The 24,832-nt window shown below is 36.4% G+C and overlaps 1 pseudogene; it reads left to right on the plus strand.

Moving 5' to 3' along the window:
• Window positions 1-301: 301 nt before the first annotated feature.
• The window catches only part of LOC120207272, a 68,900-nt pseudogene continuing 44,369 nt past the window's right edge, over window positions 302-24,832 (plus strand).

The following is a 24,832-nucleotide window of genomic DNA, read 5'->3' on the forward strand; positions in this document are numbered from 1 at the left end:
GAATGTTATTCACTAGACTTAGTCGAAACGCATAGACAGGGTCTAGGGGGTTACATTTAATTGGTATCAGAGCTTTTGGTTGTTAAACCTCGGACTGTGTATGAGTCCAAATTAAAAATACGGTTTTTGAAATATTTTACAAACATGTTGCTAAGGCTATGTCTCAAAGTTTTTACGATTTTAATAGTGTTTGAGACTCCAAGTGCTTACCTAACCCTAAGTTTTATCTTCTATAGTAAACTAGAGATCTACTAAAATGAGTGCTAGACGTGGACGTCGAACTAGCCGTGGACGAGGTCGAATGGCTAGATTTGCGGACCCAATCGATGAGATCCGAGTAGATCCCCCACCTCCGACAGGTGATCCTACTCCTGCGACCCTGACGAATTTGCCTCATACCGCTGGTATTGGCATGACTACACCAATCATAGGAGCGACTGATATTGAGTCTGATTCTACCAGTGTTGCACCTGATGAGAATTGTGGTGGACAATTTCTACAGTTTATTCAGGGAGCGGTCAGAGCTGCTGGTGTTGGATCAGATGTGCCTATTTCTCAGACTCTGATTGCTAATGGAGTCAGAACTTTTGGAGGACAGATTGGTGGACCTCCTACTGAAGTGGAAGATTGGCTCCAGGATACAGAAAGACGCATGGATCAGTTGGGTTTGGATCCAACTAAGAGATATCTGGGTGCAGTAGCGATGTTAGATGGCAATGCCCACACCTGGTGGGAGTCAGTAGTCAGTAGTATTTCAGCTGATCGTCTGACTTGGGATTTCTTTAAGGAACGCTTTAGGAGCCGTTTTCTGGGAGAGCGTTACTTAGCTCAGAGACGACAGTAGTTCCAGGACCTAGTACAGGGAGACATGACAGTTTCTGAGTATGAGATCGAGTTCTTGAAGATGCTAATGTATGGATTCAGTATAGTACCTACTGAGAGAGATCGATGCCGTAAATTTGCTCTCGGACTAAGATATGAGCTACGTAGGTAGGTTGTTACCCATCAAGATGAGATTTTTGATGTGCTGGTGGGCAGAGCGAAGGATGCTGAGGAGGTAGAGACCTTAGCTCCAGCAAGATATCGTGTTGATCGAGAGCAGCCTGGGAAATTTCCTGGCCCGAACGAGTTCTCTGCACGTCCTAGAAAGAAGACTCGTACTTCAGGTCCTTTGAGAAGCAATACCAGTTCTAGGCCTGCAGTATCTTCACCTTCAGTTGTCAGTCGAGGTGGTTCCTCGTCGTTTTATTATGGCCCCCTATGTGAGTATTGTGGTATTCGACACAGAGGTGATTGTCGTAAGAATATGGGACTTTGTTACCAGTGTGGATCCAGTGGTTATTTCCGAAGGGATTACCCACAGTTAGTTTCATCTGAGAGGTAACTAACCAGACTCATGCGCGTTCCCAGGCATCAGTTCAAACTCCAGCCAGAGGTCGTAGTCAGGGAAGACCTTCCGGATCAGCATCCAGAACAGATAGTAGAGCCCGACCTCAGCAGAATAGAGAGCCAACAGTTTCTGAGGCTAGACAGCCAGCTTTGGTTTACGCCACTAGACGTCGGGATGACAGAGATGAGCCTGAGGTTATTGCAAGTACATTTACTATTTATTCTATTCCATACTTTACATTACTGGACAATGGCTCCACCCACTCCTATGTATCAAGCTTAGTATCTCGAAACCTTTAGATTTCAATCGAGAACACTAATAATATTGTTATGGTTACGAGTCCAGTAGGACAAGCAGTATTAGTGAATAAAGTATTTCGGCGTTGTCCTCTGGAGGTTCAGGGAGAATTTTTTCTCACTGATCTTATAGAGCTTCCTTTAGAGGAGTTCGATCTAATTCTTGGGATGGATTGGTTGAATAAACACAAGGTAAATCTGGATTGCGAATACAAGCGAGCTACTCTAAAGACTTCAGATGGTCGGACTATTGTGTTAATTGGTGAACGACGTGGCTATCTCTCCAATATTGTTTCAGCTATGAAAATTGATCGTATGATCAGGAAGGGGTATGAGACTTTTATTGCATGTATTTTGAACACTAAAGGTTCCTTGTCCACGATCGAGGAAATTCGTACAGTTAGCGAGTTTCCTGATATTTTTCCAGAGGAGCTGCCTGGGTTACCTCCTGATAGAGAGGTAGAGTTCGAGATTGAGACTTATCTAGGATCTTCACCTATTTCTATGCCACCTTATCGCATGGCTCCAAAGGAACTTAAGGAGTTAAAAATCCAATTGCAAGAATTATTCGATCGAGGATTTATTCGGCATAGTACCTCACCCTGGGGAGCTCCAGTTTTGTTTGTGAAAAAGAAGGATGGGTCGCTAAGGCTATGTATTGACTATCGGAAGTTGAACAAGATGACAGTCAAGAATAAGTACTCATTACCCAGGATTGACGTTTTATTTGATCAGATGCGAGGAGCTACTGTATTCTCTAAGATTGATCTTCGTTCGGGGTATTACCAATTGAAAGTTAAGGGGGCCGATGTTGCAAAAACATCCATTCGCACTAGATATAGTCATTATGAATTCTTAGTAATGCCTTTTGGTTTGACGAACGCTCCCGCAGCTTTTATGGATTTGATGAATCGGGTGTTTCGACCATATTTGGATCAATTTGTGGTTGTCTTTATTGATGATATTCTGGTGTATTCTCGAACGGAAGCAGAACATGACGAGCATTTGAAGATCGTTCTGCGAACCTTGAGAGAGCATCGTCTATATGACAAACTAAGCAAGTGTGAGTTTTGGCTTCAAGAATTGTCGTTTTTGGCACATTATTTCTGCACGAGGTATTCAGGTTGATCCAAGCAAGATCGAGGCTATTGTGAATTGGAAACGACCCAAGAACGTCTCTGAGATCCGTAGTTTCTTGGGCTTGGCTGGATATTATCGACGTTTTGTTGAGGGTTTCTTGATCATTGTTGCTCCTTTGACAAAGCTGTTAAGGAATAACGTGTCATTTGATTGGGGAGAGGCATAACATGAGAGCTTTGAGAAATTAAAGGCGATTTTGACTCAAGCACCAGTATTGATTCAACCAAAGTCCGGGAAGGATTTTACAGTGTATAGTGATGCTTCACATTCAGGACTTGGATGTGTTCTAATGCAGGAAGGTAAGGTGGTGGCTTATGCGTCCCGTCAATTGCGACCACATGAGTGTAATTATCCAACTCATGATTTGGAGTTAGCAGCAGTGATTTTTGCCTTGAAAATTTGGAGACCCTATCTCTACGGAGAGAAGTGTTATATTTTCACTGATCATAAGAGCTTAAAGTATCTTCTGACCCAGAAGGAGCTTAATTTGAGACAACGACGCTGGCTAGAGCTTCTAAAGGATTATGATTGCGTGATTGATTATCACCCTGGTAAAGCTAACATTGTGGCGGATGCTCTGAGTCGAAAGACGATAGCGGAGTTGAGGTCTTTAATGGCCAGGATGAATTTATACGACGATGGCACTTTGTTAGCAGAATTACAAATTAAGCCGACTTTGGTTGATGAAATTAAAGTTAAGCAGCCCCTTGATAGCTCCTTGCTATCTATCTTTGAGCAAGTAGAGCAGGGGATAAGCACAGATTACGCCTTTGATCAGGATAAAGTTTTATGATTTAAGGGTCGATATTGTGTGCCTGATGATGTTGAGTTGAGGCATATTATTCTTAATGAGGCTCACAGTAGTCCATATGCTATGCACCCCGGTGGAGATAAGATGTACCAGAATTTGAGGGAGAGGTATCATTGGGTCGGCATGAAGAAGGACATCTCGGATTTTGTGGCAAGGTGTTTGACTTGTCAGCAAGTTAAAGCGGAGCATCAACATCCATCAGGTTTGTTACAACCTATCAAGATTCCTGAATGGAAATGGGAGCGTATTACTATGGATTTTGTTACTGGGTTACCAATGACTCCTTCGAAAAAGGATTCAGTTTGGGTGATTGTTGACAGACTTACAAAGTCAGCTCACTTCATTCCTGTGCGGGTAAATTATACTTTGGACAAGCTGGCGAGATTGTATATTTCAGAGATTGTCAGATTGCATGGTGTTCCATTGTCTATTATTTCTGATCGAGATCCGAGATTTACTTCGAGATTTTGGAAGGCGCTACATACAGCTTTGGGAACAAGATTGGATTATAGTACATCCTTTCACCCATAAACTGATGGTCAATCTGAAAGAGTGATTCAGATTCTGGAGGATATGTTGCGGGGTTGCGTAATTGATTTTCATGGTAGCTGGGAGAACTTTTTGTCGTTAGCTGAATTTGCTTACAATAACAGTTATCATACCAGCATTCGTATGGCACCCTACGAAGCACTCTATGGGCGTAAATGTCGCACTCCGATATTTTGGACTGAGTTGCATGACCGGAAGACTTTGGGACCTGAGTTAATGCGCGAGACAGAAGACACAGTGAGATTGATTCGTGACCGTTTGAAAGAGGCATTTGATAGACAACAGTCTTATGGAGATCAAAGGAGGAAAGATATTCAGTTTGAAGTTGGAGATCAGGTCTTTTTAAAAGTATCACCCTGGAAGAAAGTATTGAGATTCGGGCGTAAGGGTAAATTGAGTCTAAGATTTATTGGACCATTTCTTATTTTGAAGAGGGTATGACATGTTGCATATCAGCTTGAGTTGCCTTCTGAGCTCAGTTGTATTCATGATGTTTTTCATGTATCAATGTTGAGGAGATACCGCCCAGATCCGGGTCACATCATTCAGGTTGAGAATGTAGAGTTGAGACCTGATTTGTCATATGAGGAGGATCCCATTCAGATCTTAGAAAGAGATGAACGAGTTCTTCAGAATAGGCGTATTCCAATGGTCAAAGTTCAATGGAGTAACCGAGGCCCCTCAGAAGCTACTTGGGAGACATTGGAGTCAATGGAGGCTCAATTTCCTCAACTATTCTCATAAGGTAATTTTCGAGGACGAAATTTCTTGTAGAGAGGGAGAATTGTAACAACCCGAAAAATCGAGAAAAAAATATATATTTATTGGTGTATTTTGGTGAAATTTGGTGACTAAATTAAAAGTTTTGAAAACTTGATGTCCAGTTTAGAAGTTGAAGGAAATTTAGGGACCAAGCCTTGAATTCTTCCAAAGAGTGTCGGCAACATTGTTTTAAAAGCGTTTTTGATTTCAAAAATCAGAAACAAGTTTTGCTTATATTTCCTTTCTCCCGCACAACAACTTTCAAGCCCGATTTCGACGCCGTCCGACTTTCAATCCTCAAATTGAAACCACCATCGTGTTCATAGTCGACCCGTGATCAAAACCCAGTAAACCAATTATAGCGAAACGCTGTCAAACGACGTGAATTTCGAGTCAAAGTCTCGATGTTTTTTTAGCACCACCGTCGGGAAAATCTTAAATTCATCTCTGATCGTTGATCGGTTTTCGACACCTCCCACACCATCGTGTTCCTGGTGTCGTCCTTGTCTCCGTAGGCGGCGGCGTGTGTGGGAGGTGGAGCGGTCAAAGATTCGACCGAGCCAAAATCGAGCTATTCACCGTTCAAAAATTTGAACCGAGGTTGGTAAGTGACTCAAAATCGCTTAAAAGAATTTTTAGAAATTTTTTCATGAATTATTGGAGACCGGACGATGCCTCACGCGCCCCACGTGCCGCCCCTGCGCGTGGGGGAGCTTTGAAGTTGTTGATTTCATGTTGACCGGCTTGACCGGTCCAAACCGGTCTGACCCGTTGATCGACCCGACCCGTTGACCCGACCCGACCCGGTGACATTTTGGGAATTATTGTGAAAAAGGTGACATTCTGGGAATTATTTTGAAAAATGTGACATTTCAGGAATTTTTGTGAAAAATGTGACATTCTGGGAATTATTTTGAAAAAAGTGACATTTGGTAAATTTAGAATGTGGACTATTGAACCCCTTTGACTGGCTTTAAACGGCCATTAAACGACCTTTGAGTTTGTTCAAGTATATTTATTCTGACATTTTTTGACGTGCCGAATCCGTTTCCGAAGTCCGTTTCAGCAAATTCGAAACCGAAGGCCTCCAAATCATCAGTCAAACCTGTTGACTTTGATTTTGACCAAGAATTTGAATTTTCAAAATGTCATTTTATGTTTTTCGACGTCCTGATTCCGATTCTGCAATCCGTATGGTCAAATTCAGACTCGAAATCCTCCAAATTGATAGTCAAACCCGGAAAATGCTTATATACTTAAGAATTTTAGCTTTGATCAATTAAGTAAGTCTTGGAGTTAATAAATTATTATTGTTTGAAGGTACAAGAGACTCTCCGGATCGTTCGACAGCTCGACCTAGCTCTTCTAGATCAGTTAAACCACGTGTGCCAATATTCACCCGTAAGACCCGTAAATTTTATGATTTCAGAAATTAATTTTGTTACCCATTAGTAATATAGTGTTATTATGGATTAGGTTCGAAAACAGTACCAGAGCGTGGCAAGACCAGCAATCACTAGATCTACTATTTGAACCTATTGTCGAGGTGTGTTCCCTATGTACTACTTGATTGTTTTATATGTTTTGAATTATGGTAAATTGAAAGCTATGGTTTAATGTTTTATTAATCCACCTATTTACTGGTGATGGTTTATGGAATATGACTGATATATGAGTATTGGTTTTCATTGGTATATGATAATATTTGAAAATGGAATTATGAAAATTATGCTTACTGCATAAATAGTATTTTTGAAATACTGATTTTGGGTTGGATTGCATTACGGAGGTACAGCTTTGATCAAGCTGGTAAACTTTATGGACCTAATGTGACTCTTGGTAGGCCCACGGGCCTCAAGATGCTTCATTAGGTTGGCTTCCTTTGCTGTGTGCTTAGGGTAAGCCCTACGGACTTACGGACTTAAGGATACAGGCCCGAAAGCCTATTCTTAGGTTGGCTACCTTTTTGCAGAGTGCTTAAGGTAAGCCCTATGGACGCAGTTCTGGGGAATTGTGGATGGTGTACAGGAGAAGGGTTTTAAATTACGAGTTTCAAAAGTTAAACTTCATTATGATTTGATGATGAAATTCTGAACTATTACTCATTTACTGTATCTACTATGATTTTTATTGTACTATTGGGACACACTGAGCCTAGCTCACTTTTCGAAAATGTTTTCCCCTTTCAGATACTGTTGGTTAGATACACCTGATTGAGCACTTGGAGGATCAACATATCTCTTGAAGTATATCATATTGGAATGTTTTATCTTTTAAGTTGACACTATTTTGGTAACATGGCCCTTATTTTAAAGTATTGGATTTTATAATGATTTCTCCTTTGCTATTTATATTTGGGTTATCGTAAATTTGGATTTTTAAGACATGTTTAAATTAATTTATTTTTCTTCATTATATTTATGAGATGTATTTTTATAGTATAAATTATTATAGTTTCATAAACATCATTTATAATGTGATTTTACCATGATTGAATAATGGTTTCAGAACAATATCTTTAAGAATCATGAATGTGATTCACTAGACTTAGTCGAAACGCATAGACCGGGTCTAGGGGGTTACATGGAAGTTATGATTGGGTGCCTCTACAGGAATTTGAGGTGGGTTGCATATGCTCCATTGCTTGTGTAACACCCATCTCCCATATACTTGTCGGTACACGAGATACATTCTTGATCACAGTTCCTCATTTGAAAAATCCATTATTTTTTTCTTTTTTTTCAATTTCTAAAAACATAGCATTTTAATATAAAGCAAAACATTGTTTGTAAATTGTTATAAGTTCTACTTAATTAAAGTTAAAAGCATTTTTAATACTGTGATTATATGCCAACTAAGTTTTTCTAAAATAAACTAGATTGTCTTTGTGTCACTGATGAGTCCACCTTAATTGATTATCACCGCTTCTACAAATGCACTCCTTACTCAGTTAATCTCTTTTACCTACGCGTGAGAAACAACACATGTTAAGCATTTACTTAGTGAGATATAATATTGTAAAGAACATTAAGGTATACATAAGTATCTCATGGTTATTTGACTTCAAACTAAGTTGTATCATCCATAGGGATTCGTTAAGTCATTCTTATTTAAAATCAAACTTCTGTCATATTATCCTCATAAACATTTTTGGTATGTCCAACATACTTTTTTTTCATTCATTTTTCTTTAGTCTTTATTCATTAATTTCAGTTATGGTCTCTTTTCATGCATTAATACATCCATTCATGCATTTTAGTTATGGCATCCTTTTTATGCCTTAATGCATCCTTTCATGCATTTTAATTATGGAATCCTTTCATGCCTTAATGCATCCTTTCATGCATTTTAATTATGGCATCCTTTCATGCCTTAATGCATCCTTTCATGCATTTCAGTTATGGCATCCTTTCATGCCTTAATGCATCATTTCATGTATTTTTAATTATTACATCCTTTCATGCCTTAATGCATCATTTCATGCATTTTAGTTATGACATCCTGTTGAATTATGTTTCCATATAACAAATTTAAGGAAAAATGTTTTTGGACTTGAATTGAATTTATTAAAAGTTTTAAAAAAGGTCTCAAAAATAATTCAAAGTACATTAAATCTAAATTGGAGCAAAAATACAAATAGATACCGATACCCCCACAAGGGGTATCCATACCCGGGTGTACCGATACCCCCTACAGGGTATCCATACCCCTATGACTGCCCAAACACCGAATGCAAAAAGGGTACCGATACCCCTATGGGTATCCATACCCGGGTGTACCGATACCCTCTACAGGGGTATCCATACGCCCTGGCTACAACGGCTAGTAACGGCTAATTTAATTTGAATTTAACAAAGGTAATACCGATACCCCCTATTATGGGCAGCCTTGTTTTGTAGAAAAATCATCCCCAAACGGCTCCAAAACATCACAACGACTAGATACAACTTCAAACACATTCCAAGCTATAAATACAAGATGAGGACACTTGAAGAATAAAGAAAAGAAATATCCAAGCAATCAAACACAAGAGAAGAGTTTTACATTCTTATTTCATCTTTCTCTTGTAAATAGTTTTGTTCTTGTGAGCTTAAATCTTGTAAAACACCAACCTTAGAGAGGTTTTCTTGTTTACATTTCCTTTCATTGTAAAGGGGAAAGGTTCTAACTAAGCCCGTGTAAAATCTAGGGAAAGGTTCTAGTTTATCCCGTGAAAAACTAGGGAGTTGTAAAGGTTATCTCTTTGTCCTTGAAAAAGAAAGAAAAAAATAGTGAATTTGTTGGAAAATCCTTGGTGAGGAGCTAAGGTAGTGGATGTAGACTTGATTAAGTCGAACCACTATAAATCACTGTGCAATTTTTTATCTTTCAATCTCCTTACTCCCTAACAAAAAAAAACTGTTTCGACCCCTCTTTGCAAACCGTTTCGGTTGTCTATTCGAGCTTACGCAAATCCCAACAATTAGTATCAGAGCTTAACTCATTATAATGCTTAACATCCTGGAGACGATCATAGAAAACGCTCTACCAATTCCCGACACAACCGAGAAGATGACTTCCACCTCCGGCTCATTCCATATGGAAGACTCCCTACCAATCGACAAGCTTCCATACTTCAATGGCACCAACTACCATCATTGGAAGAAATTAATGAAGATATTCATCCAATCTAATGATCTTGATGCATGAGAGATGATCGAGAATGGCTACTCTTCTCCAAAGAAGGAGGAAAAGAAGTGGAGTGACCAAGAACGGAAGAAAGCTCAACAAAATGCCAAGGTCATGCACATGTTGTTTTGTGCATTTGGTTTAGATATCTTTGAAGGAGTTTATTCTTATTCAAATGCCAAGGAGCTTTGGAATAAGCTCGAGGAAATCCATGGAATCAAGAAAGAAGAACCAACAAAGGTGGTGTCTTTAATGGCTCGTGAAGAGCCCGGGATATCTTCTAACTCAAATGAATTTAATTCATATTCTTTTGATGAGTTACAATATGCTTATAATAAGTTGTATTTGGGATTTGAGACCATGAATTCAAAAAATAAGAAAATGATTTCAAAATATAAACAAGAAAATGATTTTCTTTTGAAAGCAAAAATGAATTTTGAAAATCAAAATGAAATTTTGAAAAAGGATTTAGAGCTTTCAAAAATAAAAATTGAAAGTTTTGAAAATGAAAATTTTGATTTAAAAGTTAAGCTTGAATGCTTAACAAAAGAAAAAGAAATCATTTTAAATAATTCATCTAGTTCCATAATGACAATATGCTCACATTGTCATTATCATGGTCATAAGGAACATACTTGTCCTTTGAAGAAAATAAAATGTTTTAAAATTAGACAAGTATGGGTTCCCAAAGGAACAAGGGGCATAATGTTCAAGGATCCAAAGCAATTTGGATACCAAGGATCCAAAGAAATTTGGATACCAAAATCTACTTAAATGTCCCTTGTAGGTGTGTGGGAGAAATAGTGATGAAAGTGATGATATTCAAGATGCTCTAGCCACAAATGAAAAAAGGAATGGGTAACCTCTAAGCTTAATGTTTTTAATTTTGGTTATTTGGTTACTCATTTGATTTTAATCATGCATGAGTTTTTGTATTTTATTATGAATTATTGATTTAATCTCATGTATGCTAAAAAGGTTTTATGATGAACATTTTAAAATTTTAATGATTTTCATAATTTTTGTTCATCATAATGAAATTTGGTCAAAATTGGTTTTAAATGCAAATGATATCTCTATAACAATTGATGTCAAATTTTTTTTTTTTTTGAAAAATGGGTACTTTGTATTGATTAGGATACAAGGTACACCACCCCATGGACCTCATTAAAAAACCTCCCTAAACCTATTGTAGGAAAAAGAGTGAACCATGAGGTTGAAAGAACAGAAGTCGTAATCGAGCTCCTGAGAAACTGCAGGAGACTACAAAGAAAAGTTTAACATGCTGTCATGAAAACAACTACAAACAGAGGCATAAACCATTTGAGAAGAACACAAAATGAAGAGCTGCAATACAACTAACCACATAACCTCCTGCGAAAAGGCACCAAAGAAGAACTCAACAAATCCACTACCGGTATGAAAACCTTAAGAAACCAACACAAACTCATCAAAAACCTCCAAAAAACTTGGAAAGTAGATTACTAACCAACCAATAAACACCAGCCATTCACCCCTACCACACATAAATTTGAAACCCAAAAACAATTACACCTTAACAGACCAACTCACCAAGGATGAAAACACAAACCACACAAATCAATTGATAGTAACACCAACCCACCCCACGAGCAAAATAGGGCTGCCTGACTCCAAAACATCAAGCACAGAAATCTTCGAGAACAACATCCTAACCTTCTGGATAATAAAACCACCATAACACCTCAGAAACCAAGAATACAACACCAAGGACCATCCAAATAGCACTCCATTCACCCTCGTATAAAACGGACAAGACCCTCGCAACACATCTGACAAAAAACACACTCAGAGTTGTTCTCAAAAAACTAAAAAAATAATCCCCTAAACAACCCCAACAAAACTATAACTAAAAAAATTACTGGTTTCGTAATTTGAGAATTGTTCTCAAACAGTAAAGGAATGAATATATCATTGAGGAACATGTTCCTGATGAATCGGAAGCTGATGCTTCAAAAGATGAAAAAGACAAATTCAAGAAACATATTGATGATATGTTAGATGTTGGATGTCTGATGCTTGCCACCATGACTCCTGAGCTTCAGAAGCAACATGAGGACATGGTTGCATATGAGATGATTCAAAATCTCAAAGAAATATATGAAGGGCAAGCACGTCAAGAGAGATATGAGACCTCTAAAGCTCTATTTCAATGTAAAATGGTAGAGGGAACTCCTGTAGGAGCTCATGTCATCAAGATGATGGGCTACATCCAAACGTTGGAAAAGATGGGATTTCCTCTCAAAGATGAATTGGCTACAGATGTTATCCTGCAATTGTTTCCAGATAGATTTAGCCAATTTGTCCTTAATTTCAACATTAATGAAATTAACAAGACTTTGCCACAGTTACTTGGCATGTTACGAACTGCTGAAAGTAACATGAAAAGGTTGGACCTAAGCCCATTCTGATGGTCCACAAGGACAAAGGAAAGGGAAAGAAAAAGGTAGTGGCAAAGTCTAAGGGAAATGATAAGACCAAACCAAAAGGAAAAAATGCATTGAAACCCAAAAGGGGAGTTAGCAAAGAAGGAAAATGTTTCCATTGCGATAAGACCGGACACTGGAAGAGAAACTGCCTTGTTTACCTTGAAGAGGTCAAGAAGGCAAAAGAAAATGGAACGTTTGTTTCAGGTATTTATGTTATTGATGTTAATTTGTCAACATCTACTTCTTGGGTATTAGATACCGATTGTGGTTCTCATATTTGTACTTCTGTACAAGGACTATAAAAGAGAATGAATATGGCTAAAGGAGAAGTGGACCTAGAAGTGGAAATGTAGCAAGAGTTGTTGCATTATCTATGGGGACATTTGTTTTATCTTTGCCTAGTGCACTTGATTTAAATTTAGAGGATTGTTATTATGCGCCTAGTTTGACTAAGAACATTATTTTTATTTCTTGTTTGGACAAGATTGGTTTTGAGATTATTATTAAGAATAATTGTTGTTCTTTTTATCTCAATAGTGTTTTTATGGTTCAACACAATTGGTTAATGGTCTCTATATTTTGGATCAAGAAAACACCATTTATAACATAAATACTAAGAAATCAAAAACAAATTAATCGAATCAAACTTATCTTTGGCATTGTCATTTAGGCCATATAAGTGAGAAACGCATATCAAAACTCCATAAAGATGGATTCTTAGATTCATTTGTTTTCGAACAATATGATGTATGCGAATCTTGCTTGTTGGGAAAAATGACTAAAGCTCCTTTTAATAGTAAAGGTGAGCGAGCAAGTGATTTATTGGGGTTGATACATAGTGATGTATGTGAACCAATGAATACACAAGCCAGAGGTGGATTCCATTACTTCATTACTTTTACTTATGACTTCAGTCAGTATGTGTATATTTATCTTATGCGCCATAAATATGAAGCCCTTGAAAAGTTTAAGGAATTTAAAAATGAAGTACAAAATCAACTAGGCAAGAGCGTTAAGGCACTTCGATTAGATCGAGGTGGAGAATACTTAAGCATAAAGTTTGATGAACTCCTAAAAGAATGTGGGATTGTCTCACAGCTTACACCACCTGGTACACCACAGTGGAATGGAGTTTTTGAAAGAAGGAATCGAACACTGTTAGACATGGTTCAATCGATGATGAGTCATAGTGATCTTTCGACTTCTTTTTGGGGATATGAACTTGAAATAACCATTTTTACACTAAATCGTGTTCCACCTAAATCGGTTCAAAAGACACCATACGAGATATGGAGTGGGAAACGTCCCAGTATGTCTTTTATGAAGATTTGGATTTATGAAGCTTATGTAAAACATCAGATGTCTACAAAGCTCGAACCTAAATCTCATAAGTGTATATTTGTTGGATAACCTAAAGAAACTAAGGGATATTATTTCTTCAAACCGAACGATAACAAAGTGTTTGTTGCTCGAACATGAGTTTTTCGCGAAAGAGAATTTCTCTCAAAGAAAGGGAAGGGTAGAAATATTGAACATGAAGAAGTTCAAGAGTAACAGATAAATGAACCTGAAGTTGAGCATGTTTCACAAGTTGTTGAGGAGCATTCAACAAATTTAGAAACACAACCACTACGTAGATCCACAAGAGAACATTGTGCACCTGAGAAATTAGAATTTCTCATTACGGCACATGAAGACGTTCTTCTTATGGATCAAGATGAGCCCAAGACTTATCAAGAGGTAGTGTCTAGCCCAGACTCTGAGAAATGGCTTGAAGCCATGAGATATGATATGGATTCCAAGTCAGTAAACCAAGTATGGACTTTGGTTGAACCACCTGAAGGGGTCAAACCTATAGGGTGTAAATGGGTTTTCAAGAAGAAAACCGACATAGATGGTAATGTACAAACTACAAGGGGCGACTAGTCGCTAAAGGTTTTTGACAAAGACTATGACGAAACATTCTCCCCTGTAGCTATGTTTAAGTCCATCCGGATCTTTCTCGCAATAGTTGCATTCCATGATTATGAAATCTGGCAAATGGACGCCAAAACCACATTCCTTAACAGAAAACTTGAAGATGATGTGTATATGACACAACCAGAAGGTTTTGTATTTCCAAGAAATACTTGAAAGGTTTGTAAGCTACAGAGGTCTATTTATTGACTAAAGCAAGCTTCTCAAAGCTAGAATCTTCGTTTCAATGATGCAATCAAAGAGTTTGGTTTTATCATAAATGAAGATGAGCCTTGTGTTTATAAGAAGGCTAGTGGGAGCATTGTTTCTTTCCTAATCTTGTATGTAGAGGACATACTCATCATAGGAAATGATATACCTACTTTACAGTCTGTTAAGACTTGGTTAAGTAGTTGTTTTTCTATGAAAGATTTGGCTGAGACAGCGTATATCTTAGGAGTTAAGATCTATAGAGATAGATCAAGACGACTTCTAGGTCTGAGTCAAAGTACATATATAGACAATGTGCTGAAAAAGTTCAGTATGGAAGAATCCAAGAAAGGATTTTTGCCTATGAGATATGGCATTTCTCTTTCTAAAGAAATGTGTCCTTCAACTCCACTAGAAAGAGAACATATGAATAAGATTCCATATGCTTTGGCTATTGGTTCTATAATGTATGCCATGATATGTACTCGACCAGATGTATCGTATGCTCTAAGCATGACGAGTCGGTATCAAGCAAACCCAGGTGAAAATCACTGGGTTGCGGTTAAAAATATCCTTAAGTACTTAAGAAGAACTCAGGATAAATTTCTTGTCTATGGAGGGGAGAAAGAGCTTAGTATAAAAGGTTATACTGATGCCAGCTTCCAAACTGACAAGGATGACTCACGATCGCAATCAGGTTTTGTGTTTTGTCTTAATAGAGGTGATGTGAGCTGGAAAAGTTTGAAGCAAGACACAGTAGCTGATTCTACCACAGAGGCTGAATACATTGCAGCCAGTGAAGCAGTAAAAGAGGTTGTTTGGATCAAGAAGTTCATATCGGAATTAGGGGTTATTCCCAGCATATCAGATGCTGTAGAACTCCGTTGTGACAATAATAGAGCCATTGCACAAGTAAAGAAACCTATATCTCATCAACGATCCAAACATATTCTTAGGCGCTTTCATCTCATTTGAGAGATCATTGATCGATGAGATGTGGAAATATGTAGAGTACATACGGATGAAAACATTGATGATCCCTTGACGAAGCCTCTTACATAGAAGAGGCATGATCATCACACTAAGTCAATCGGTATTAGATATGTGAGTGATTGGTCTTAGTGCTAGTGGGATATTGTTAGAGTATGCCCAAAGACCAATCATATGATGATTGTTAGAGTATGCCCAAAGACCAATCATATGATGATTGTAATAATACTTTTATTTATCGATTTTATTAAATACAGGCATTGTCGCTATTATTTTCAGTTATATATATGTGTTTAACATAAACTGGAAGATAATAAAGTTCATATAATGACATAATTTTTATTATTAAAATATCCCTAGTCAAGTATTATTATGGGCATGGATAATAATAATACGCTTAAGACTAACATGTTATTGATTGATGACAACGAGTTGTCATTAACATAGAGATGTCAGAATTGATACATGATTATATTGTTAGAGAACAATGTATTGTATTGACCCACCATGAGCATATGTCTTGGATTATTATGTGACAGTCATAACATTGCTCATGGTGATGACTATATGTATGATCCTCAGACTTGAGATCAATACTATCCCAACATATATTGTTGTATGTTTTGATGCAGCTAAACAAGCTCCATAACTAGTTGCTTTATAAAGACTGTTATTGAACATATCTCAATATATGTAGTGGATGTATGATTAAGATAGGATTTGTCCTTCCTACATAATAGGAAATATATCACATGCCACTTGATTGAGTAAGAGTAGAAACGCATGGCCATGCTCGAATAAGTTGATATGAGATATCATAAAATATTCGTTAATTAAAGTCTACTCTAGATATCAAGAAACAATAGATGGGCTATACAAGTGTGACTATTCCAAAACTTGTGCCTATTCTAGATATAAATGACATAAGGATATAATACATAAAAGAGTTCATCACCAAGATGATATGTCAAATCATATTTTCTTGTAACTTAGGTGACAATGATATATTGCTAGATGTCACTCATTGTATGTAATATTAGAATTGTTCTAATAATTACTGTTAACGTTACAAGAACCTACAGGGTCACACCCTAGGATTCAAACAAGCAAAGATGTACAATTTGTTGTACGTTACTAAATATATATCTAGAGTTAATTAAATATATGTTTTTATAATCGCGAATATTTAATTTCAATTAATTAAATATAGATTTGATTAATTTGAAATAATAAAATCCCTAATATGATTAGGGTAACTTGGATATAAAAGGATTATTAAATTCCAATTAATTAAATATATATTTAATTAATTTGAAATAATAAAACCCTAATATGATTAGGGTAACTTGGCTATAAAAGGGTGTGTTAGGCCTAGCAGCCGTTTTTGAATACATACACAAAACCTTCAGTCGTTTTTCTCTCAAAACGGTTATGGGGAAGAAAATTATTGCTCTCAATCAGGTGAACTGAGTAGAGACCGAGACGTGATTTCGTGGAGGCTTACGATTCGAACTGATCTACACCACTAGTATTCACTGTTGTCCTTGCTGTTTTTTAAGGAACCCGCTGTAAGTATTCACATCCCTTCCTCCCGATTTTAGTTTTTTGTACTTGGATCGCTGGTGAGACCGTCGAGTTTTATTTCCGCTACACCGTGGGGTGCGCCGAAGGTCCCAACAGTATCCATACCCGGGTGTACCGATACCCCCTGTCTGCAACGGCTAGTAACGGCTAATTTAATTTGAATTTAACAAATGTAGTATCGATACCCCTTGAAGGAGTATCGATACCCCCTGTTATGGGCAGCCTTGTTTTATAGAAAAATCATCCCAAACGGCTCCAAAACATCCCCAACGGCTTGATACGACTTCAAACACATTTCAAGCTATAAATACAAGTTGAGGACACTTGAAGAATAAAGAGAACAACTATCCAAGCAATCAAACACAAGAGAAGAGTTTTCCATTCTTATTTCATCTTTCTCTTGTAAATATTTCTATTCTTGTGAGCTTAAATCTTGTAAACACCTACCTTAGAGAGGTTTTCTTGTTTACATTTCCTTTCATTGTAAAGGGGAAAGGTTCTAGCTAGGCCCATGTAAAAGCTAGGGAAAGGTTCTAGTTTAAAAACTAGGGAGTTGTAAAGGTTATATCTTTGTCCTTGAAAAAGAAATAGCAAATTAGTGAGTTTGTTGGAAAATCCTTGGTGATGAGCTAAGGTAGTGGACGTAAACTTGGTTGAGAATTCAAACCACTATAAATCACTTTGCAAACCGTTTCGGTTGTTGATTCGAGCTTTCGCAAATCCCAACACATCCTTTCATGCCTTAATGCATCCTTTAATGCATTTTACTTATGGCATTCTTTCATGCATTAATGCATCTTTTCATGCATTTTTAATTATGGCATCCTTAATGCCTTAATGCATCCTTTCATGCATTTTAATTATGGCATCATTTCATGCCTTAATGTATCCTTTTATGCATTTAATTATGAATTCGATTTAGAGCAGTTCATGCTCTAAAACTCATTCATAATATTTTTTTCATACATATATAGATATCATAATCAATATTATAAAACATACATAAATTTAAACATTCTAATTTGAATGTTCTTTATCTCTTATACTTACAATAAGGTACTCACCTGGTAATCCCACTAAGAAGGTGTAGAGATGTCTGACTAATCAACAACTTGATCTTTCCTCTTGCTAGATTCAGGAGCTTGGTTCCGATCTACACAAGTATCCATCAAGTACACATAACATACCAATGTTAGTGTACTCCTTAACATTATACTTTAAGAATATTCAAAATATCATTATTTCAATTTCTATAACAATTTCAACCTATTTTGCCATTCCATACTCAATAGTATCGATACTACTAACCTGGTACCGATACTTCTATAATATGGTACTGATATCCCCTTTCAGTATCGATACAATTTATAGATTCTGTGTTGCCTGGTATCGATACCCTTTCCTTAGTATCGATACCACTATACTATGGTATCAAAACTTCTTTTCAGTATTGATACCATTTTGGCATTCTGGATCCATGGTATAGATAATTCCCTTTGTAAGTATCGATACCCCTTGCATCGGTACAGATATTGTTCTTCCCATTTCTACCTATTTATACCTATAGTATCGGTACTATTCTATCAGTACCGATACCACTGCCCAAAATTACCATTTTGCAGCTCGAATTTCACTTAATTTTCCCCTCTAATCTTATACTTTTACCTCCAACAATTTTATTTAACTCCTCTTTACTTAACACAACTAACTTTACTTCATTTTTTTAAAAATATTTTTAATCACATCTCATGCTTCTAATCTCTTGTTCAATCCTTTGACAAGTCAATTCTACTAATAAACATCAATAAAAACACATATATCAACATGTCATTTAAAAAACCTATTTCTTTAAATCTCTTATAAAACATCCATCAGTTAGTTTTAATCTTCTTTACTCCTTCCTTAAGCATATATATCACTTAATGTTACCAAAGAAACCTATAATTTAAAGGAAACACTAGCTAATGGAAGTTTGCCTTATGCTAGAGAGGAGAGCACACCAATGTGAAGAAGAAGAAGAATTGTAGGAAATGCTTTACTTTCCACTTTCCTATTATTTAAAATCCCTAATATATATATATATATAAATTAATTTTCCCTCTTAAAAGACCACAATGCCCCTTTAACTTCATTGTTCTCATCTTTTACCACTTATTCAAAAAAATCTAAATTCTCAAATCTTTTCGATATAGTCCCTGATCTGATATTTGAGGTATTACAATTCTACCCCTTTAAGAAAATTTGTCCTCGAATTTAAGTAAATACCTGGAGCGAAAATATATGGAAACTGCATTATCATGTCCTCCTCTCTTTCCCAAGTAGCTTCTTCAACCTTATGATTTTGCCAGAGTATTTTAACTAAAGGAATCTTTTCGTTTCGTAATTCCTTTATTTCTCTAGCCAGGATCCGCACTGGTTCTTCTTTATAAGTTAAATCTGTTCGGACCTTTATTTCCTCTGGTTTAATAATGTGAGATGGATCTGATCACTATCTTCAGAGCATCGACACATGGAACCATATCCGGAGGCAAAGCTAAATGATATGCTACTGGTCTGACTCTTTTCAATATTTCATAAGGTCCAATGAATCTCGGACTCAGCTTTCCTTTGCGCCCAAATCTTGAAACTTTCTTCCAAGGTGACACTTTTAAGAATACTTTATTTCCCACTTGAAATTCGATTTCTTTTCTTTTCAAATCAGCATAAGACTTATATCGATCGGAGGCTATCTTGAGATTTCCTTGAATAATATTTACTTTCTCCTCCATTTCTTTAATCAACTACGGCCTAACTAGGTCTCGATCTTTTAATTCAAACCAATTTAATGGTGTACGACACTTTCTCCCATATAAAGCTTCATACAGGACCATCTTAATACTCGACTGGTAACTATTATTATACATAAATTCCGCTAAAGGTAAATACTTTTCCCATGATCCTTTCAACTCAATCACACATGCCCTTAGCATATCCTCAGGTATTTGGATGGCTCGCTCTGACTGCCCATCTGTATGCAGATCAAAAGCAGTGTTGAAGTTCAATCGAGTACTCAATGCCTCATACAACGACTTCCAAAATCTCGAAGTAAACCTTGGGTCTCAATCGGACACTATTGATATAGGCACTCCATGCAGTCTGACTATTTCTTTAATATACAACTCTGCATACTTATCCATCAAGTAATCTAATCGTACTGGAATAAAATGAGCTATCTTAGTCAATCGATCTACAATTACCCATATGGAGTCATTTTTTCCTGGCGATAAAGTTAACCCCAAAACAAAATCCATAGTAACTCGCTCTCACTTCCACTCAGGAATGGATATCGGTTGAAGCAATCTTGAGGGTACTTGATGTTCAGCTTTCACTTCCTGACAAGTCAAACATTTTTCCACAAACTCCGATACAGTTCTTTTCATACCCTTCCCTCAGTATCGATACCACTATACTATGGTATCGATACTCCTTTTTAGTATCGATATCATTTTGACATTCTGGATCCATGGTATTAAAACTTCCCTTTGTTAGTATCGATGCCTTATCAGTATCGATACCTATTGCATCGGTACCGATATTATTCTTCCCATTTCTACCTATTTATACCTACAGTATCGGTATTGTTCTATCAGTACCGATACCACTACCGAGAATTACCATTTTTCAACTCGAATTTCACTTAATTTTCCCCTCTAATCTTATATTTTTACCTCCAGCATGCTATTTAACTCCTCTTTACTTAACCCAACTAACTTTACTTCAATTTGCCATCTTTAACATCTAACATCTTCATAAAACATCTCAACTCAAGAATCATACCATTTTTCTAAACATGTTTTTAATCACATCCCATGTTTCTAATCTCTTGTTCAATCCTTTGGCAAGTCAGTTCTACTAATAAACATAAATAAAAACACATATATCAACATGTCATTTAAAAAAACCCATTTCTTTAAATCTCTTATAAAACATCCATCACTTAGTTTTAATCTTTAAACATATATATCACTTCCAAAGCAACCTATAATTTAAAAGAAACACTAGCTAATGGAAGTTTACCTTATGCTAGAGAGGAGAGCACAACAACGTAAAGAAGAAGAAAAAGAAGAAGAATAGTAGGAAATGCTTTACTTTCCTCTTTCCTACAATTTAAAATCCCTAATATATATTTAAATTCATTTTCCCTTTAAAAGACCACAATGCCCCTTAACTTATCTATTGATACAAATTAATCTAAACACTATTTCACATCATTTTTTAAATTTTTTACCACTTATTCAAAAAGTCTAAATTTTCAAATTTTTTGATATAGTCCCTGATCTAATATTTAGGGTATTACAGATTGTTCTGATGCAGTTTGGAGTTAGAAAATTTGTTTCAGTGAAGTCGAGATTAGTTGACACAAATTTTCCCTACCAAGGGGATAATTATAAGAAGTAGATTCGAAAAATTACATGTGCTTGGAGTCAACCATTTTGTACTAAAGTAGTGACGACTCAGCAAAAGCTCACACTCGACTATGTACTTTGGAGGACTAAAAGGATGAATGATAATATTCCACTAACTAGCCAGGGAGAAACTTTACCGCTAGAGGAAGTCTTAAAGGTCGCACCAACGAAAGCTAAGATAGTTCAACCAGAATGCGAGGTGAAGAAAGCTGAACTTTACATAGTAATCTCTAAGATGCAAGAAAAAAAGTCCAAGTTAGAACACAATCTCATGGTTCAATAAGGCCAATCAAGAAAAAATAAGAAAGAATGTGATGCGCAAGGAAACATTTCAAAGATTTGTAGGCTGCTTACCAGAAGCTTCAACTGAAATTGAGAAATGCGAACTTACACAAATCGCCACAAGAGTGGAAGCGGGAAGTTAGTGAACAAGCAAAGGAAACTGAGCGTTGGCAGGAGAAGTTCAAAGCAAGTAAGGTCTAGGTGGAGAAACTATCTCGGGACTTACAATAAATGCAATGCCGACACAACACTATTGAAAATGAGCTAATATGGAGTCGTGCTGAGAATAAATCACTAAGGAAAAACATGGTGATGATGGAGGAGCTTTTTCAGAATTTTCAAATGCATGACACTATTAACATGTTAGAATCTAGTCAAGAACATAATGGAACACTGAAATAACTAGTTGAGGAACTTGAGAATTCTTTAGCGGAGCATAAAGAAATTGTTGATGAAATTCGTAAAACTTTAAATGTGAGAAATTAATTTTGAGTAGAAACTCACATGATTGGATGTTCAGGTTAGGAATAACCTCATGGAACAAGCCCTTGTACAAATAACTAAAGTAGCATTAGAGGTGGTTGACATGGATATGGAATCAAATTTGCTAAACTGTTAGGTAGATCATGGCAAGCTTTTTAATGATAGGATGACTCAAGTTTTAGATGAAGTGATGAAGTTAGGCGACAGAGCCCGTCATTTTATATAGACCCTTTTTTTGTTTTTTAGCATTTCAGTATTTCAATTTTTTAATAATACTATTTTATTTTAGGGCAAACGTCGTTGTATATAATCAATTTTATTTGGATTAATACCTTTTCTTTTGCATATATATTTACATTTTTGCATATCACTTATCATATTACATTTTCTCGTACAATACATACATTATTGATATTCATTAATAATCAAAACTTAAAGAATAACTTATGAAAGGTTCAATGATAGTTATACTGAAATCTAAATAAGATCAAATTAGTCACCTACACAATACTTGACGCAAAACGAGTCTAATGGAAGATAGAATACAAAAATTGGAAGTATCCCACGAAAGACTCACAAAAGTTCATAATGTACAAAGCGACATCCAGGCCATGAGGAATGACTTCTTGAGCATGAAAGAAAACATACAGAAATCTCAACTTTATTTCCTTGAAAAAAATAATAACTGGATAATCCCAAATGACGATTCAAGTGTCAGGCATTGAAAAAGGCAAAGCACAAGTCAAAATTTGTAATAAGGACTCCATGCAACTTACAGAGTTTACTTCTAGAAACAACATGAACCATACCCCCAAGTCACGATTTCCATCAGTGTCTAACAATCCAATATGTCTCATCCTGTGAATTATCATGGGGCAACTAGCTCTAATCTAGGTGTAAGCCCTATTAAGCATATTATCCCAGATTTAGATAATCTTGCCAAGTTTGAGAGGTGGAAGGTAGAACAACCTAAACAATCTAGTATGGTAGATGAGAAGGTTAAGTCTTTGGAAGAAAGGATAAAATAGATGAAAGGTACTGATGCCTTCAGCGATGTTGATGCAAGATAGCTTAGCCTTGTAATAGATTTGGTGGTTCCACTAAAATTCAAGGTGCTAGATTTTGAGAAATTTGATGGCACGAGTTGTTCAGTGGCTCGCCTTACCATGTTTTGCCAGAAGATGACAGGTTATGTAAGTGATAACAAAATCTTGATCCGCCACTTTCAAGATAGCTTGACCAGATCTGCTACGAGGTGATACAATCAACTTAATAGGGTCCAAGTTAGCACATAGAAAGACTTAGTTAGAGCTTTCAAAGAATAATACAAGCACATCAAAGATATGATCCGATATCGATTCTCACATAATAGTTTGAAGAAGAAACGTAATGAAAGTTTTAGGCAATATGCATAGAGATGGAGAGATAGATCGCACAAGTGCTACCACCCTTGCTCGAGAAGGAAATTACTATCCTTTTTGTTAATTCGTTGAGGGGGCCATATTTTGACAAGCTAGTAGGAAGCGCCACCAAAGAATTTGCAGATTTAGTCCTTTATGGTGAGATAATAGAGGCATATATCAAAGGTGGGAAATTTGAGTATCTTGGAACATCTAAGAAACCAATGCCTTCTAATAAGAAAAGGGACAATGAGGGAAACATGGTTGAAGGACGTGGAAATGTTTATCCCACTTGTCATTCTTCCCCATAAATCATGTATGCTACTGGGTACTCAAAATCTAACACTATGACGTTAGGTGTACAAAATCAGCAAAAGAGTGAATCAAGAACTTTTAGGTCGAACCAAGAGAAATTACAATTCACTCTTATTTTAGTCCCCTATAAGGAGTTGTATGAAAAATTGCTAGAATAAATATTGTTTACCTATGACGTTAGGTGTACAAAATCAGCAAAAGAGTGAATCAAGAACTATTAGGTCGAACCAAGAGAAATTACAATTCACTCTTATTTTAGTCCCCTATAAGGAGTTGTATGAACAATTGCTAGAATAAATATTGGTTTCTCCAATTTTCATCACACCTTTCGAGCTTCCATACTCACAATGGTATGATGCATCAGCTCAATGTGAGTATCATGTGGGAATTTTTAGACATTCTATTGAAAATTGCACTGCATTTAAGAAGACGATCCATAATTTGATTAATAGAAATGCCATCTTCTTTAACTCACTAACAAGGCCTAATGTCACTGATAATCCTATGTCAGCTCATAATGAGCCAATGGTCAATATAGTAAAAGATGATGAGGAGAGAAAAGTTCAGATCAGATGCATGTGTCAGAGTCTTCACTCCATTTGGATGAGTTTGGAAGAAGATGGTTGAGAGACACATGATTATCTCATATTTGAAAATTGAAAATAATAGAATATTGTTCTGTAAATTTTCGTGGAAAGAAAAGACATGAAATTCAAGATTGCAAGGAGTTTAGATATTTGATCCAATAAATGATGAAAACAAAAGAGTTAGAAATTTCAAAGATGGACATGACGAGAATGATGTGTGCGCATCATAAGAGGAATTATCAAAGAGGTATTTTACTAAGTGTCCCTTTGTCATTAATTACTAGATGAAAGAAGAAAAATGTCAAATTTGTACCTAAGCTCATATTAGAGACTCCAACTTCGTTCATATATAAAGATAGCAAGCAATTAATGTGGAAGTATGATGCAACATGATGATTCTTGTAAGTTTATTCGAAGTGGAAGATGTTACTCTCATGGTACTTTCAAACCAATGGAGGTAGAACATACAAGACAAAAAGGGAAAGCGTCTAAGCAA

Source organism: Hibiscus syriacus, unplaced genomic scaffold (genome assembly GCF_006381635.1).
Source record: "Hibiscus syriacus cultivar Baekdansim isolate YM2019G1 unplaced genomic scaffold, ASM638163v2 tig00014444_pilon, whole genome shotgun sequence".
Lineage (NCBI taxonomy): Eukaryota > Viridiplantae > Streptophyta > Magnoliopsida > Malvales > Malvaceae > Hibiscus > Hibiscus syriacus.